Genomic DNA, 17,567 nt, shown 5'->3' with positions numbered 1-17,567 from the left:
CTCTCTAAAACTTCTCCCCCATTGGCATCGATTGCCAAAATGGGCTAAAAGCTTAGACGGCCAATATAAAATGTGTTCCTCCATAAATTGTGTATTTCTCAACAAGAGAGTGGAATGCAATACACACATCCAACGGTAAATACTTGGAGGAAGACAAACTATATTGAGGCCCAAAGATTGCAAAAAGAAGATATGCCACAAAGACATAACAAAGAGAGAAACAAGCAATCAAAAGATACCAATTGAAGCAAGCTATCAAAAGATATCAATTGAACCAACTAGGCCAATGATCCTACGAGCCACATGAATAAAGGATATTATGATAAGAGCGGAGCAGTGTTCTAAAGAAACTAGAGAAGCTCCCCATGATTTGTGCACATCAACAATTTTTGTATTTGGATACAAAGTGCACAAAATAGGATCATAGCTCCCCCAAAATCAATAGGAACTTACAACAAGTGCAAGAGAGCATATAGGAAACTAAGCCTAGTACTTGCAACAAACACATGGTTGAGCAACAAGTAAGAGAGGCAACTTAAGAGTGGGCTCAACCAAGAGGATGTGTGTGAGTCAAGGCAATGCACTTGAGAAGACTAATGTATAGAAGAGCATTAAGCATCAATAAAGTCTTCAAAGAATGAGGCACACGGTGCAAGGCCTATCATTCCCACACACAACTAGCAAATGGGTTCACAAGCTTACTAATAAGCATATAGAGAACCTATGCTTGTGACAACCCGCGGTGAAGATAGAAGATGAAAGGTGCATCAAGACGAGGGATGCCAATTAAGATGGAAAAAAACCTCGTAAAGATAAGCATGAGGAAAATAATCTTCACCACACAAGAGCGCATCAAGATGCAACGATAGAAGACACGCACTCAAGGAAAAGGCTTTCACGGAGCCACCAAAGAAATAACATAAGAAAGATAAGGTGGACGTGAAAGAAAGGATATCAACTAGATATGCAACTTCTCTCAAGTGTATAAGATTCTAGGTAGACGAAATCATGATGATATATCTACAAAGAAGGATGTACACCCGAAATAGTTGCAACAAGAGGAACAAGATATCCACAAGGAAATCATAAATATACCAATAAGATATTTGCTTGAAAGCATAGCACGTGGCTAGATATGGTCTTATTGTATATAAATGAATTCCTACTACACAACTATCAAAGACATCACAACTAGCAACATGAGATCATCGTTGAGATGCTTTGAGAAAGGAAACAAGTATCACAAGATGGAATAAATATCATGCTAATATGCAACCTACACAAGGTTGAAAGCAAGGAAGAATGCATGAAGAGATACTTGTTACCGAGATATCATTGGAAGGATGTAGTAGATACCAATTAAAGGTAGATAGTAGTTCATTGATCATCCTAGCTTGACTCCAATAAGTACATGGTGACCCCACCTTCCTTGTGAGTGAGCCGAGCATCCAATGCATCTCCAATTGTTCCTAGAACAACAACACAAACAAAATGGTACCCAAACTCATTGGGACCAAAGAGTTAGAAACACCAACAATATATAGGACAAACTCCACATAAATATGTGCATATAGAAAACGAAATGAAATTCATGCACATCTCATCCAATTTGAGACTTGGTGGAGTTTCCCCTATATATTGGGTCGAAGAAAGAAAGCATGCCAAAGATACTACATGAAGTTAATATGCACGCTCAAGACTTTCAAGAACCGATACCAAATGACAAAGAAAAACCAAGTGAAGAAAAGATACCAAATGAATAAAACATCACTTGGAGGATATCCATAAAAGATACATCAAGGAATGAGATATCCATTGATACACTCAAAAAAAGGTATCAAACTCCCAAAAGAGAGGATGGTTCCAAACAAACCAAGCTCTCTACAAAGTTTCATGATGGCACAAAGTACCAAAATGAAAACGGCTTGCCTTCCACCAACACACACTTGATAAGGATCGCAGGACTAGTGTTTTATAGAAAATAGGATAGCTCCCCCAAGACTAGTGCATTGAGAGAATTTGCATTTGAATAGAAAATGCACAAGGTGGGATCACCACTTTCACTATATCTAGAAAACACTAAACAAGATCCACAAGTGGTATGGAAGACAAAGGGAGATGATACAATCCTTGGCAAGAGAAATGGCAAATAAAAAACAAAAGCCAATGTAAAGATGATCAATAAATTCTACCACAAAAGTGAGTACCAATTGTCAAAAGACAAGAAGTAAATGGAAATAATTCCCGGTGGTAGATAGCAAGGATATCCGACATCATCTTCACACCATACAAAAAGCAAATTGCAACTTGTAGAGCTAACATGCCACCTAGGAACAAGATAATTTACAATATCAACTCTAGATGACAATATCTCAAATGTACACATTTTCTAGGCTAGTAATATACACATAGCATATTACTCCCCCATAATGTGATACCAATTAAAGATAGACAAGAGGCAATTAAAGAATCCAACAAGAGATAATTAATGGACTATTTAGAATTTGAATTTCTCATGAGAAGACATACCACATAGTGACTAGATAAGCTTGCAATATCAATACTAAGTGGTATTCCCCATGTACCCACCTTTATAGGATTGTGAAGTGCACAAAGCACATCACTCCCCCATAATGGGATATTCCATTAATCTCTCACAAGAGCCAACTAAGAAATAAACAAGATGCAAAAGGCTCAACGCATGACACACACGTACATGATGTGCAAACCAACACACACATACTTGATTGCTCAAGATAATCAAGTTGGAAGCACACCATATACAAACACATGCAAGGAACAAAACCAAAACATGCAAGGGGGCAAGTAACTTTCAATGTAAGCAATTTAAGTACAAGTTACCGCAAGGAGGCACATTGGATATAAGATAGAAACTTGATAATCCGAATGACTTGGCTTGAGACAATGAGAATGATGAAGTCCCCTTAATTCTTCATAATGTAGCCAAGTCTCCAATGACCTCCAATATCACCTATTGATCAAGTTTGAGCTTGTTGGTCCCCAACCAAGTTGGGTCCTAAGAGGTTAGTCACAATAGGCTTGGCTACCCAAATGGTTATTTTCTTGACACCACTTTGAGCACCAACAAATTTGGCAAACACATTGCCAACATTATCCTTCCCAAGAGAATAGATATCATCAATAATAGTTGGGTTGGATAAGTTACCACTAGTGCATGAAGAGGCGAGGTGACCTTTCTCGCGACATAGGTAGCAACGTCTACTCTTCACTTTCTTCTCACTTGATTTCTCAACTTGAGAAGCATAAGCTTGAGTCTTCTTGGGAAGAGGCTTTTCTTCAACTTGAGGTTGAGCATGAGAATGTACTTGTGGCCGCTTCCCTTGTTGCTTGTCACTAATGGGTTTCTTCTTCATGGGGCAAGATCTAACATGATGCCCTTCAATTTTGCACTTGAAGCAAATAATCTTGGTCGAATTCTTGACTTGTTCTTGGCCCTTCTTCTTGATCATATTGGACCTCTTCTTCTTATTGGAGTTGAATCCAAGTCCACCTTTGTCATTGGGGGATTTTTGCACACTCAAGATATTGTTGAGTGTGGATTTCCCTTCATGACTCTTTTCCAAGTCTTTCTTCAAGGAAGTGACTTGGGCCTTGAGCTCTTTGATTTCCTCTACATGGTTAGTCTCAACACAAGTACTAGAGGAAGTATAAGCTTCATCGTTAGAGCAACAAGGCAAGGAAAGCAATTCATCACAAGATGTACCAACATTGTGAGTAGATGAATTACAAGGACTAGCACATGGCAATATAACATTTTGACTAGAATTAGTGCTAGTATCCACATGAGGCTCACTACATGTTACCTTAGAAATCATGGCCTCATGAGATATCTTTAGCTCATTATGGGATACTAGAAGATCATCATGAGAGCTTGAGAGCTTTTCATGGTTTTCTTCCAATTTCCCATAATTGCTAGATAGCAACTCAAGTTGAGCCCGAAGCTCAACATTCTCCTTCAAAATGGATGCTTCACAAGTAATAAAGTTAGTATCCCAAGCATCATCATTAACAACAATAGGAGAGGACACCTTGGCAAGCTCTTTTAAGTAAGAAGCTCCAAGTTGAGCATGAGACTCGGTGAGTTTGATGAGCTCACCCTTGATGACCCTTGAGCCATTTTCGAGGTGCTCAAAATCCTCAAGGAGTCTAGCATGAGCAACTTCAAGCTTAGCATTTTTAGTTTTGAAATCATTGGCCACCTCGAGTGCTCTATCATGAGATTCCTTTATTCTAGATAATTCTATAGCAAAGGTCTCCTCAAGAGATTCGGATGAGGTTTGTTCATGTTCAAGAGCTTGAGATAGCTCCGCGATCTCATTTGCGTAATCACGCTCATGAGCTTCCATTTTCTCAATGGTGACCTCATGCTCCTCTAGATGAGATTCCAACTCCTCAATGTATTTCTTGCCTTCAATGGCAATAGACATGATTTCCATGAAGTTGGAACGAGCAAGTTTATTTTTGTGAAGAGCTTTAAAAATCATTTCCCCCTTAGTTTTTAAGGAGGCAACATTATCATTCTCTTCATCATAATCAACATCATCATCACTCTTGCCATCATCACAAGATATATTGGGATTCAAAGTGGGAGATACCTTTGAAGCCTTGGCCATAAGGCAAAATGTAATAGATGATGATGTAGGATCCGTTGAAGCACCATTCAAGACCACATCTTGTTCCATGGGGTGTTGGGTTTCCTCTACATTGTTAGCACAAAAATTCGAGGACATATATGCATTTTTATCATGGCAACAAGACATAGTAAACATATCATCATGAGATTTAGTCAAGCAATTTCTACATGATATGCAAGGACTATCAACACAAGCATGTGAAACATTTGGAGTGCTCGAAGTGTTAAAGCCCAAAGAAGGAGCATTGCAATAAGATAGTGATGAAGGATCATCCACAATAAACATACTATCATCATTGCAATGACCAACACTACTCACCATATCATTACCTTGTGGCAAACCACATGTAGGTGAAGTAGAAGAAGTTGAGAAGACTATACGGCCGGATGTGGAGGGAGAACAATCATCCCCACAAAACTTGGACACGCCATATTTATCTTGAAGCTTTGTCCACAACTCATGAGCATCCCGGAACGGCATGAGTTGAAATATAACTACATTGCTCAAAGCATCGAAAAGCACATTAGAAGCTTGAGCATTGAGATAAGAGTTTTTCTCATACTCTAAAGATAATCTTTGGGGATCCTTTGGAGGAGAAGAACCCATATCTACAATTCGCTCTAAATTTGGGTCCATGACCCTAAAGAGATTAAGCATGTGAATTACCCAAACATCAAAATTTGTGCCATCGAAACTATGAGTGTCAGAGAATCCTAATCCCCTAGTCAACATCTTTACTCTCTAGGCGGTAAAGCCTAATAAAGAGAGACGAGGCTCTGATACCAATTGAAAGATCATGGATGTCGCCTAGAGGGGGGTGAATAGGAGTTTTAAAATAATTACGATTTAGGCTTGAACAAATGCGGAATAAACCTAGCGGTTAATTTGTCAAGCACAAAACCTAAAACAACTAGGCTCACCTATGTGCACCAACAACTTATGCTAAGCAAGATAAGCAACTATGTGATAGCAAGATATATGACAAGAAACAATATGGCTATCACAAAGTAAAGTGCATAAGTAAAGAGCTCGGGTAAGAGATAACCGAGGCACGCGGAGACGACGATGTATCCCGAAGTTCACACCCTTGCGGATGCTAATCTCCGTTTGGAGTGGCGTGGAGGCACAATGCTCCCCAAGAAGCCACTAGGGCCACCGTAATCTCCTCACGCCCTCGCACAATGCAAGATGCCGTGATTCCACTAAGGGACCCTTGAGGGCGGTCACCGAACCCGTACAAATGGCAACCCTTGGGGGCGATCACCGAACCCGTACACTTTGGCAACCCTTGGGGACGGTCACCGGTACCCGTCAAATTGCTCGGGGCGATCTCCACAACCTAATTGGAGACCCCGACGCTTGCCCGGAGCTTTACACCACAATGATTGAGCTCCGAACAACACCAACCGTCTAGGGCGCCAAGGCACCCAAGAGGAACAAGCTCTAGTGTGCCCAAACACCCAAGAGTAATAAGCTTCTCAAACTTCACTTCCACGTATCACCGTGGAGAACTCAAACCGATGCACCAAATGCAATGGCAAGGGCACACGGAGTGCCCAAGTCCTTCTCTCTCAAATCCCACCAGAGCAACTAATGCTAGGGAGGAAAATGAGAGGAAGAACAAGAAGGAGAACACCAAGAACTCCAAGATCTAGATCCAAGGGGTTCCCCTCACATAGAGGAGAAAGTGATTGGTGGAAATGTGGATCTAGATCTCCTCTCTCTTTTCCCTCAAAAACTAGCAAGAATCCGAGGGAGTGAGAGTTAGCAAGCTCAAAGAAGGTCAACAATGGGGGCAAAAACAAGCTCAAGAGATGGGGAACCATTAGGGAAGAAGACCCCCTTAAATAGGTCCCCACGAATCTGCCCGTTATGTACAGAATAACATAGGAGCGGTACAACCTCTATGAACACCGGTACAACCGATAACAGGCAATAAGCGGTACAACCGGCCCACAACCGCCCAACAACCGCACCACAACAGAGACCAGTCCGGTGGTAGAGCGGTACATGACCGGTGCAACCTCCGGACCAATTCTGGAGCGGTACAACCGCTCCAAACACCGGTTGTACCTGTCAAGCGGTACAACCTCTCCATGGGGCGGTACAACCTCTCTGTGTAAAACAGGCAATATCAAAACAGCCACAACTTTCGCATACGAGCTCCGAATTCAACGAAACCAAGTTTGTTGGAAAGCTAATGACAAGGGCTAACACAATCTTGAGAGAAATATCAATAAGAAGAAAATGAGAGAAGGACCATAATAAAATGGTGAGAACCCTTCCTCGGATAAGACCGGTAAAACCTCCAACACCGAAAACATCATAGAAGATGCATGCGAACTCCGTTTTCGATGAACTCAAGCTTGTCATCAAGATGACCAAAAGGTCTAAGACTCACAAATGGAACCAAACAAGAACCAAGAAAGATGATGTAAGGATGCAATGGTTTGAGCTCTTGACTAATGATACGATCAAGCTACTCCCTAGAGAGCCCCCCTTGATAGTACGGCAATCGATCCTACAACCCGGTCTCCCAACTACCACTATGAGACCGGTAATATAGAAAACCTATCAAGGGCAAACCTTTGCCTTGCACATAGTCCACTTGATCTAGATGATGACGATCTTGACTTCCTCAAGTTGGACCACCTTTCTTGATTGTGTTGGCTCGATGAAGACTAGTTGATTGCTCCCCCATACTCCACTATGGGTGAGCCACTCTTTGGCACATATTCACAATTCCATTGACACCACAATGGACGGAAAGCTTCAGGCTTGATTGCTCCCCCATACTCCATTATGGGTGAGCCACTCTTCGAGTTGCTCCACTTGAACTTGCACACTGCAAACTTGGTGACGATCACCACTTGATGTCATCCTCCATGGATTGTATGAGATCTTCCTCTTGACGCAAGACCATGGAAACATACCTAACCCCACAAAGAACTCTCACGTAGACCATGGGTTAGTACACAAAGCGTAATGGACAATGCTTACCATACCATGGGATCACTTGATCCCTCTCGGTACTTCTTCTACGCTTTGTGAGTTGATCAACTTGATTCACTCTTGACTTAGTCTTGATCAACATTGACTCTTTCCAACTCTCATCATTTGGATGATGTCTTGAAGGTAAACATGAATGATCACACAATCTTCTTCTTCAAGACATGCTTGCAATAAGCTCAACTCACACATGACCAATATTTGGATAATTCCTTGAAAAGCACTTTGGCCATCTCAACTCACACATGACCAATATTTGGATAATTCCTTGAAAAGCACTTTGGCCATCTCATAAACTCCTTGAAACCAACACATGGACTTCAAGACAATCCTATGGACAAAACCTTCAAATATAACTGAAGGCAACCATTAGTCCATAGAGATTGTCATCAATTACCAAAACCAAACATGGGGGCACCGCATGTTCTTTCAACTAGGTTACCTCAACGGGGATATGCATGTCCCCAACAATAAGAATATCATATTTGTTCTTAACAGTAGGAAGAGGGAATTCAAAACCTCCAATAGTAATCGTTGAAATTTTTCCAATAGAATTGATATTGTGGACTTGAGGTTGTTTCCTCAGAAAATGTACCGTATGCTCATTACCATTAACATGAAAAGTGACATTGCCTTTGTTGCAATCAATAACAGCCCCTGCAGTATTCAAAAAGGGTCTACCAAGGATAATCAACATACTATCCTCCTCGGGAATATCAAGGATAACAAAGTCCGTTAAAATAGTAACGTTTGCAGCCACAACAGGCACATCCTCACAGATACCGACAGGTATAGCAGTTGATTTATCAGTCATTTGTAAAGATATTTCAGTAGGTGTCAACTTATTCAAATCAAGTCTACGATATAAAGAGAGAGGCATAACACTAACACCGGCTCCAAGATCACATAAAGCAGTTTTAACATAGTTTCTTTTAATGGAGCATGGTATAGTTGGTACTCCGGGAACTCCTAGTTTCTTTGGTATTCCACCTTTAAAAGTATAATTGGCAAGCATGGTGGAAATTTTAGCTTTTTGTATCTTTATTTTATTTGTAACAATATCTTTCATATACTTAGCATAAGGATTCATTTTAAGCATATCAGTCAAACGCATACGCAAAAAGATAGGTCTAATCATTTCAGCAAAGCGCTCAAAATCCTCATCATCCTTTTTCTTGGATGGTTTAGGAGGAAAAGGCATGGGTTTCTGAACCCATGATTCTCTTTCTTTACTGTGCTTCCTAGCAACGAAGTCTCTCTTATCATAACGCTGATTCTTTGATTGTGGGTTATCAAGATCAACAGCAGGTTCAATCTCTACATCATTGTTATTGCTAGGTTGAGCATCAACATGAACATCATCATTATTACTAGGTTCATGTTCATTACCAGATTATGTTCAGCATCAGAAATAGAAATATCATTCGGATTCTCAGGTGTGTCAACAACAGGTTCGCTAGAAGCATGCAAAGTACTATATTTTTCTTTTTCTTCTTCTTAGAAGGACTAGGTGCATCAACATTAGTTCTCTAAGGATCTTGCTCAATTCTCTTAGGGTGGCCCTCAGGATACAAAGCTTCCTGAGTCATTTTACCTCCTCTAGTCATAACTCTAACAGCATTATCATTTTTCTTATTATTTAATTCATTAAGAAAATCATCTTGTGCTTTAAGCACTTGTTCTACTTGAGTGGTAACCATAGAAGCATGTTTACTAATAAGTTTAAGGTCACCTTTAACTCTAGACATATAATCACTCAAGTGTTCAACCATATAAGCATTACGTTTCAATTGTCTACCAACATAAGCATTCAAGTTTTCTTGTTTAACAATGAAATTATCAAACTCATCCAAGCATTGGCTAGCAGACTTATTACGAGGAATATCACCTTCATCAAATCTATAGAGAGAATTTACCTTTACTACCCGTGTCGGGTTATTAAGACCATGTATTTCTTCAATAGGTGGTAAATTCTTAACATCTTCGGCTTTAATACCCTTTTCTTTCATAGATTTCTTTGCCTCTTGCATATCTTCAGGACTGAGAAATAGAATACCCCTTTTCTTCAGAGTTGGCTTAGGAGTTGGTTCAGGAAGTGTCCAATCATTATCATTACTTAATATATTATTCAATAGCAATTCAGCTTGCTCAACAGTTCTTTCCCTGAAAACACAACCATCACAACTATCCGGGTGGTCTTTGGAAGCATCGGTTAGTCCATTATAAAAGATATCAAGTATTTCATTTTTCTTGAGAGGATGAACAGGCAAAACATTAAGTAATCGGAGAAGCCTCCCCCAAGCTTGTGGCAGACTCTCTTCTTCAATTTGCACAAAATTATATATTTCCCTTAAGGCAGCTTGTTTCTTATGAGCGGGGAAATATTTAGCAGAGAAGTAATAAATCATATCCTGGGGACTACGCACACAACCAGGAGTAAGAGAATTAAACCATGTTTTAGCATCACCCTTTAATGAGAACGGAAATAACTTAAGTATATAGTAGTAACGAATTTTTTCCTCATGAGTGAATAGGGTGGCTATATCATTCAATTTAGTAAGATGTGCCACAATAGTTTCAGATTCATAGCCATAAAAAGGATAAGATTCAACCAAAGTAATTAACTCAGGATCGACAGAGAAATCATAATCCTTATCAGAAATACAGATAGGTGAAGTAGCAAAAGCAGGGTCATATTTCATTATAGCATTCAAAGACTTTTCTTTCAGCTTAGCTAACAGTTTATGTAAGATCATATCTATATTTGGAAGCAAAATGGTCTCTAGCAGTTTCTTCATCCATAACATAACCCTCAGGCACATCAGGCAATTCATATCTAGGGGGTGAATCTTCATCATCACTTTCATCAATATTATCTGTTTCAATAATTTCATTTTCTCTAACCCTGGCAAGTTGTTCATCAAGAAATTCGCCTAATGGCACGGTATTATCAAGCATAGAAGTAGTTTCATCGCTCTGGCACCACTCCAACAGAGACTAGCTCTCCCCCCAAGGAAGAGTGAACTTCAGGATAAAATCATGTCCCCGACTCACTTGTATGATTGTGGGCTTGCTAATTAGATTGTTTCCTAGCATATTTGGCTTTAAGCTTGCTTGTCATGTAGGTTGTGTTCACTTAGTTGCATGTCTAGTGAACTCTATTTATTCGCTTATCCCTAAAATTGGCATTAAAATTTGTAGTCTCCTATTCACCCCTCCTCTAGTCAACCGTATTAACCATTTCACCTGGGGTCTCGCGTGAACTTTTGTACGACCAAGGTGCCTAGGGTCCTGGACCTCCAAGTGCCCGGGGAATTTGTCCCTTGGGTGCCCGGGATGGGGCATCTTTTCTTTGTATGGTCCGAGTATACTGACCCCTTTAGTTTGGGTACCCGGACTTGCGACTGTGCAAAGGCTATTTCTCCCATGGAGGGTATAACCCTCCCCCCTTCCACCTTTCAACCCTAATATTCTTTAAGCTTTTCCCCTCCATTGCTAAGACAGGAAAGGCTCATGATCTCCTTCCCCATCCATCCAAACTCTCTCATACTTTGTGCATAGGAGGAGAAACAATTGATCAACATTCCTACCAAATTGTATTGCGTTCCTCGGGCTCTTTCATCTTCATCAACTTGTTACTCTTGGGTGTTTGGGCTCCCTAGACGGAAAAGGTCAACACGGAGCCACATTCCATCATGGTGAAGCTTTGTGGTGGTGTTCGTATCCTCCAATTAAGTTGTGGAGATTGTCGTAATCTTGTTTGTAAAGGTCTAGGTTGCCACTTTCAAGGGCACCGTCAGTCAATTCACGACATCTTACATTGTGAAAGGGCGTGAGGAGAATAGAGTTGGTCCTTGGGATCCTTGGGGAGCATTCTGCCCTCATAACCCCTCCAACTGAGACGTACCTCCCCAAAGGAGGGAACTTCATAAACACACCCTTGTCTCCACTTATGGTAAAACTTCTTATCTTCACTTTTGTGCAAGTCTATATCTTGTTGTTGTGCTTTTCATAGAGGTTGTTCACCTAGTTCCATATATAGACAACATGTTTTATTGTCGAGCCTAAAATTTGGGAACATTTCTTTGATCGCCTATTCAACCCACCCTCCCTTCTAGTCGACCATAGCGATCCTTTCACCCCCTCCCCCTTGTCCAGGCCTACCAGAGACTTCGCAAAAGCCTTGGGGCCCTCCAGGACTCTCTCCCCTCCCTTGCCTCCTCCCACGTCACGCCATTGCCCTCGCCGTCATAGGACTGTGCCCCCACTGCACCCTAAGGCCAGTCCCTCCTCCGAGCCCCTCTAGCGTGCGAGTGAGCTTCCTCGGTCCCTTGATCCTCTGTAAAAACCAGTGGATGCCGAGTCCCCCTATCTCCTTGCTCGGACCATAGCTAGAGCATGGACACAACCATCCTCATCTAATCACATCACCCAACTATTTAAGCCTCTCCTCGGAGCCCCAGGCCACTCACACCTCTCCCTCCCAATTGGACCCTAGGGACTCAAGCCCTCAAGCTCTTTTGCCTCCTCTCTGGCGACATTGCCGCCACCACAGATTCAGACGATTCCGAGCACCTAGGCCTCCTCCTCTCCATTTAGCCACGCTAGAAGACCTCCAGCACCTCCTATAATAGATCCCGAGTTCCATCCTTACCTTTCCTATCCACGGCCATGGCTTCCGCTCCAACTTCACTGTCATCGTCGTTTGCCTTGCCTGGCGTCGTCTTTGCTCCCATCACTCCAGCGTTCCTGCACTACATCGACCGACGTGGCATGGTCCCACGATCACGACCTGGTCATCGGCAGGTGCTCTCATGTCATGAGTCATCGGCAATGGCCGGAGCCCTGCGCTCCTCTCCTCGGTGCACTGTGCATCGAGAGGAAGAATTAGACAGTGGCGAATCAGTACAGCAGACCCCACCTGTAAGCGACTCAGTGGAGGGGTATGCCTCTCTTACGGTTGGGGCCCATCCTTTTTAAGTGGAGGTCTATTTTGGTTGAATGTGCTTTCCCCTCTAGAAAGCATATTTCATTAGAAGGCGCTATAGATTGTCAAGGACCCAAGCGTAATTATTTAATTATAGAAAGGTCCTTCACAATAATTCATTCATATCTTTCATCCACATTCCAAAGCACATGTTCTGCACTCACCAAGCCTGTTCTGATGGAGCCACTTTCATTGAATGACCATTTTGCCCCTATCGTCGATTAGCCCTTTCCGGAGCATCATTATCCCGCCAGAACTTTTCAACCAGGCCATCACACTTCTTCCCGATGACCTCCTCGGTCCGAAGGCAAGCCAATCATTTGATGTATACCCTAAGTGTTCACTATGTGTTATTCTTGCAAGTTGGTAGTTTAAAACTTGTTCTTGTTTATGCTCACATACCTTTGCTCGGATAAACTACTTACGTTGTTTACTTGGTTGCACGTTATGATATTGACATTAGAGCGCCAATGGCTCTTATGTAGAGATAATTTGGATCCAATTTGATATGATTTCATACTGCTGTATATTTCTCTATCAGGTGTATGACTAACATGGGCAGGTGAAATGCACTTGAGGTAACGGTAAAGAATGGGAAACTAATAATAACAACCTCCTCTACGGTCTAGATCGAGTCATGGTTTCACTGAGTTGAACTCCCTCGTGCGACCACATTTGTATTTATAGGAAGTCTCTAGCTCGATTTATGCTTATGAATTTTACGCGTATCACAAAAGAGGGATGGTTGGATAGTTAGTATCTCCTTGATCCCCAAATTGTCGTCCAACTATGAGAGTCGGAGCTGGTATGATTGCGTGTTAGAAAGTATTACATACAGGAGTGGATGAGTTGTGCCACGAGGTGGTAGGGCCCCGGTTTCTCTCTCCCAAGGCTAGCATGTGGGTAGTCCATGGTGCGGTAAGAGTGTCATGCTATAGAAGGGATTTATTGGACTATTGTCCATAGTGTGGGTACAGTGCACATCCTCCGCAGAGCATAAAATCTATCCAGAGTAGCCGCATCCTTGGTATTGGGCATAGTTCGTACTAGGTCACACTGTTTGGGCTCGTCGAATTCGGAGCTATAAATGAAATATGAAACTTCTAAAAACTACCCGTGGAAAGATGTGGTCTGTCAGACTTATAGTGGAATGACCTTGACATCTGTGTATGTCAGGAGATTGAGGATAAGCCACTGGATGGCTATGAGAAAGATGGTCGGAGGACCACAGGGAAGTAAGAGATGGTCGTGCAGCGATCATGGTGATGACTTGGACACCATGTTGATTTGTGCTTTATCTTGATCATACTGTAGTTATTTCAATTATTTATCTTTATAGTTATTCATTGCCTGATAGTTACCATTGTTAAGATAATTGATATATGTTTGTAACAGCCCAAGACTGAAACCTCCATTATTTTTGTGATATGTTCTTACTTGTGATGTTTGTTTGTTTTATGTTTGCGTCATGCATCATGACCATCTTTGCTTCGGTGTTTGTATATTTATTTTTTGTTGTTATGATCTAGTGTGAACCCCATCATCTTATTTCATATTCATTTGCGTCCGGGAGCCAAGTCATATCTAAACCAAAACCATGATCAAGTGCTCAAACCCTTCGTTAGCTTCCTTCCTCTTTCTCTAATTATTGCAAGTGACATTTTCCTTTTCCAAAAAAATGTTCAATATTTCCCTATAAATCCTAGTTCATGCCAAGACCACCTCCTCCTGTTTTAAGATCATTTGGAAGTGCTTTGGTTCAGCTAAGGATTTATTCAATCTTGAATTATTTTCAAACTTGTTTGAATTTGTAGTCTCTAAAAATTACCAGAGCATTTTTATTAAATATTGCGCTTTTCCAGGACTGTGTGGATATTTTTTTATCTCTCAGATCCTTCGCCTAAACCCCCTGTTAGTTTTCTTCTAATTCTGTGTATGTTGAAAACAGAAAAGAAGAAGAAATTAAAACAGGAAGAAAACCTTACCTGAGCCCAGCCCAGCCGGAGCCCAACCCACCTGGACCACTCGCTCTCTCCTCCCTGGTAAATTCCTGTCATGCACTGGACCGGCCCCACTTGTCATCCCCCCACCGTGCAACTTTTCTTCCACCTCCATCACATCTCTCTCTCACAGTAACTCTCGGCGAGGAGCACACATGGCCACCATGGCCACGGCACCGCGCCCGCTCCTCCTATTAAACCCCCACGCTTCGTCCTAGGGTTCGCCCCTCCTCCTCTCTTCCTCCTCGCGCCGCCGCCAGGTAAGCAGCCAGTTCCACCGCGCCTCATCCCCCAAGCCCGACGCCATGGCCGGGAGGAGCCAGGGCTCTCCTCCGGCGTAGCAAGCTCTCCGCCGACTCCTTCTTCCTCCACGCGTATCGCGACGCCGCCGCGACTCCGTTTCGCGTCCTCCCCGAGCCGGATCGCCAAGTTCAGCGCCCTGTCTACCTCCCCTGCTTCGTCTTCTTCACGGAGCCGAGCTTCACCACGATCAGCGCGTCCTCGAGTCCTCTCCGTCGCGTCTCCAGCCGCCTCGTATTTTCCTACGGGACCTAGGTGAGCAGCCGCTCCTCCCAGCCCCTCTCTGATTCAATTCCGTCGCTGTAGCCGCCGATCCCATCGTGCCCGAGGCCAGGGCCGCCCTGGACGACCATGGCAGCGAGCTCAAACTCGTTGCCCTGCCTCATTCGCGCACACGCACACACTCAGCATCCGCGCCTCCTCATGCACACACGCGCTCGCCGCGCCTCGCCGCACACCCACTCCATGCGCAGCAGCACGCCCGCCTCGCCCGCGTGCCTTGCACTGCCTCGTCTCGCATGCCCCATCTTCTCTTCCTCGCCCGCTCTTTTTACATGGCCCCGAGCCGAGCAACGCTCGAGCTCGAGTGCCCCGCAGCCCTCTGCTTGCCCGCGCTCACCCACACATGCGTGCGTGCCCGCGCACGTACCGCAGCTCTCCCGCAAGCCGCGCCGTGCCCACACAGCTCCTGTCGCCGCTCCTCGCCATGTTGTGCCGCGCCCGAGTCGAGCACGGGCTCCTGCTCGAGCGTTTGCACGCGCGCGACCGAGACAGGTCGGCTCTTGTGGATGTTTTCATCTTGTGTGGTGATTTCTGGATGATCTCCTTGTTGTTTATCTTAATCTTGTTCATGCCAGGCCACTAACTGCTACTCGTTTCCTCTCGATGATTTTCCTCTTCAGAAACAGTTGTTAGCCAAGATGGGATCTTTCCGGGATCTTCTGATCAAGATACGCGTGTTCAAGATCTTCTGGTTAAGATGTTGGCGTTCATCGGCGGCATTACGAGCCTGTTTCTCATTGGCAACAGCGTGTCGGATCCATCATCGGTGATCGAGACACTCCGCAGCCTCAACGCTACATCCGTAATATGCGACGCCAAACAAGTGGCCCATCACTACAAGAATCTGGCTTTTGATGTCACTTTTCTTGCCATCGCAATGGCCCTCGCAGCTTGCATCATTTATCTTGTCAAAATCATCGTTGATGCCCGTGCCCAAGAAGAAGAGCAAGAGCAACGCGAGGCCGATCCCGCCGCTGCCGCGCAGGCTGCCGTTGTTCGCACTCTCGCAGCTAATGCTTCTGCGGTCGCCTCAAATGCCGAAGCAAAGGCTGTCCAGGCCGAAGCGGACGCCAAGCGCGTCGTCGCGGAGATGCGCGCCGCCTAAGACAACGCCCTTGATGCCAAAAAGATCACCAGATCCGAAGCTAATGATGCAATCAGAGTTGCCCAAGCTGCCGATGAGAACTTGGCCCAAGCCAAGGCCAACCCTGCCGGCGACGATGTTGCCTCGCAGAAGAAGATCGAGGACTTGGAGATGGCTGCCGACGAGGCGGCTAAGGCGGCAACTCAGGCCGAGGATACAGCTGCAAAGGCCGACAAGGAGCTCAACCTCATTGACAAGGATCTCAAGGAAGCAAAGGACGAGGTGAAGCGGAAGGCCGATGCGACTCGGGCTGCCAAGAAAGACGCCGAGGCTGCAAAGAAGACCGCCGACGCCGCCAAACCCAAGACCGGTATGGCCCGTTTCCCTTTCTGGAAGAGGTTGACTCTGCGTGTGCTCTTTGTGTTTGCCACCATAGTATGCTTGTACGCTTGCGTTGTCGCAATCTTTTCTTTCACGGAGCTGCTTGACTACAAGACCGATTGTATTCGCTTCGAGGGCGATTCAGGAAGTCGCCGTGTTACCCGTACAGCCTTGTCAATCTGCAAGTACATGTTGTTGGTGGCATTCTGCTGCCTCCATCTCATGATCCTTCTCGGGGGTTGTTACAAGGATTGAGTATGGCAGATAGATGATAATGATGTAGTGTATGGGAGATAGATGATAATGATGTAGTGTGATCAATCCCGTGTTGTGTTGTCCATTAGGCATGTGGTGTTTCTGTCAGCAATTCTATGGACTCGATGGTGAGTGTAAGTTGGAGGTTCTACCGTCTCCCAAGGTTTTTTTTAACTCAGGTTTTATTCATTTGTAATAAGTAGTACTCTTTCCGTTCCAAAATAAATGACCTAATTTATTTTTTTGATAAATAATATCTCTTACTCAATCACCAAAACAGTGGCATCATTTACAAGCAAAGGAATGACCGCATTAGGGACAGTATCCATCCAAAAACCAAGCGTAGAAAATTTAGCTAATCTCGCCATTTCATGAGCTACCTAGTTAGCTTTTCTATTACAATGATCATAAACAACATGATTAAAATCTAATGACATGAAATAACAATCGTCAAAAATAGCGCTAGCAACCAAAGAAGAATTTCCGTCTTTAAGAGCTTCGATGACCTCAATGTTGTCGGAATTGATATCAATTTTACTGCATCCAACTGTACGAGCAAGATTCATGCCAAACCGAACTGCGGTTGCCTCAGC

The 17,567-nt window shown here is 43.6% G+C and overlaps 1 long non-coding RNA gene across 1 annotated transcript; it reads left to right on the top strand.

The window, feature by feature from the left end:
- Positions 1-14,774: 14,774 nt before the first annotated feature.
- LOC125513759 (uncharacterized) lies at positions 14,775-17,112 on the top strand. Its single transcript, XR_007286124.2, has 2 exons — positions 14,775-15,227; positions 15,875-17,112. It is a non-coding gene; the product is annotated as an uncharacterized LOC125513759 (long non-coding RNA).
- The last annotated feature ends 455 nt before the right edge of the window (positions 17,113-17,567 follow it).

This window comes from Triticum urartu, chromosome 1A, assembly GCF_056163025.1.
Source record: "Triticum urartu cultivar PI428250 chromosome 1A, HENAU_Tu73, whole genome shotgun sequence".
NCBI lineage: Eukaryota > Viridiplantae > Streptophyta > Magnoliopsida > Poales > Poaceae > Triticum > Triticum urartu.
Note: the sequence above shows the minus strand (reverse complement) of the source record. Positions and strands in the feature narration are given on the sequence as shown.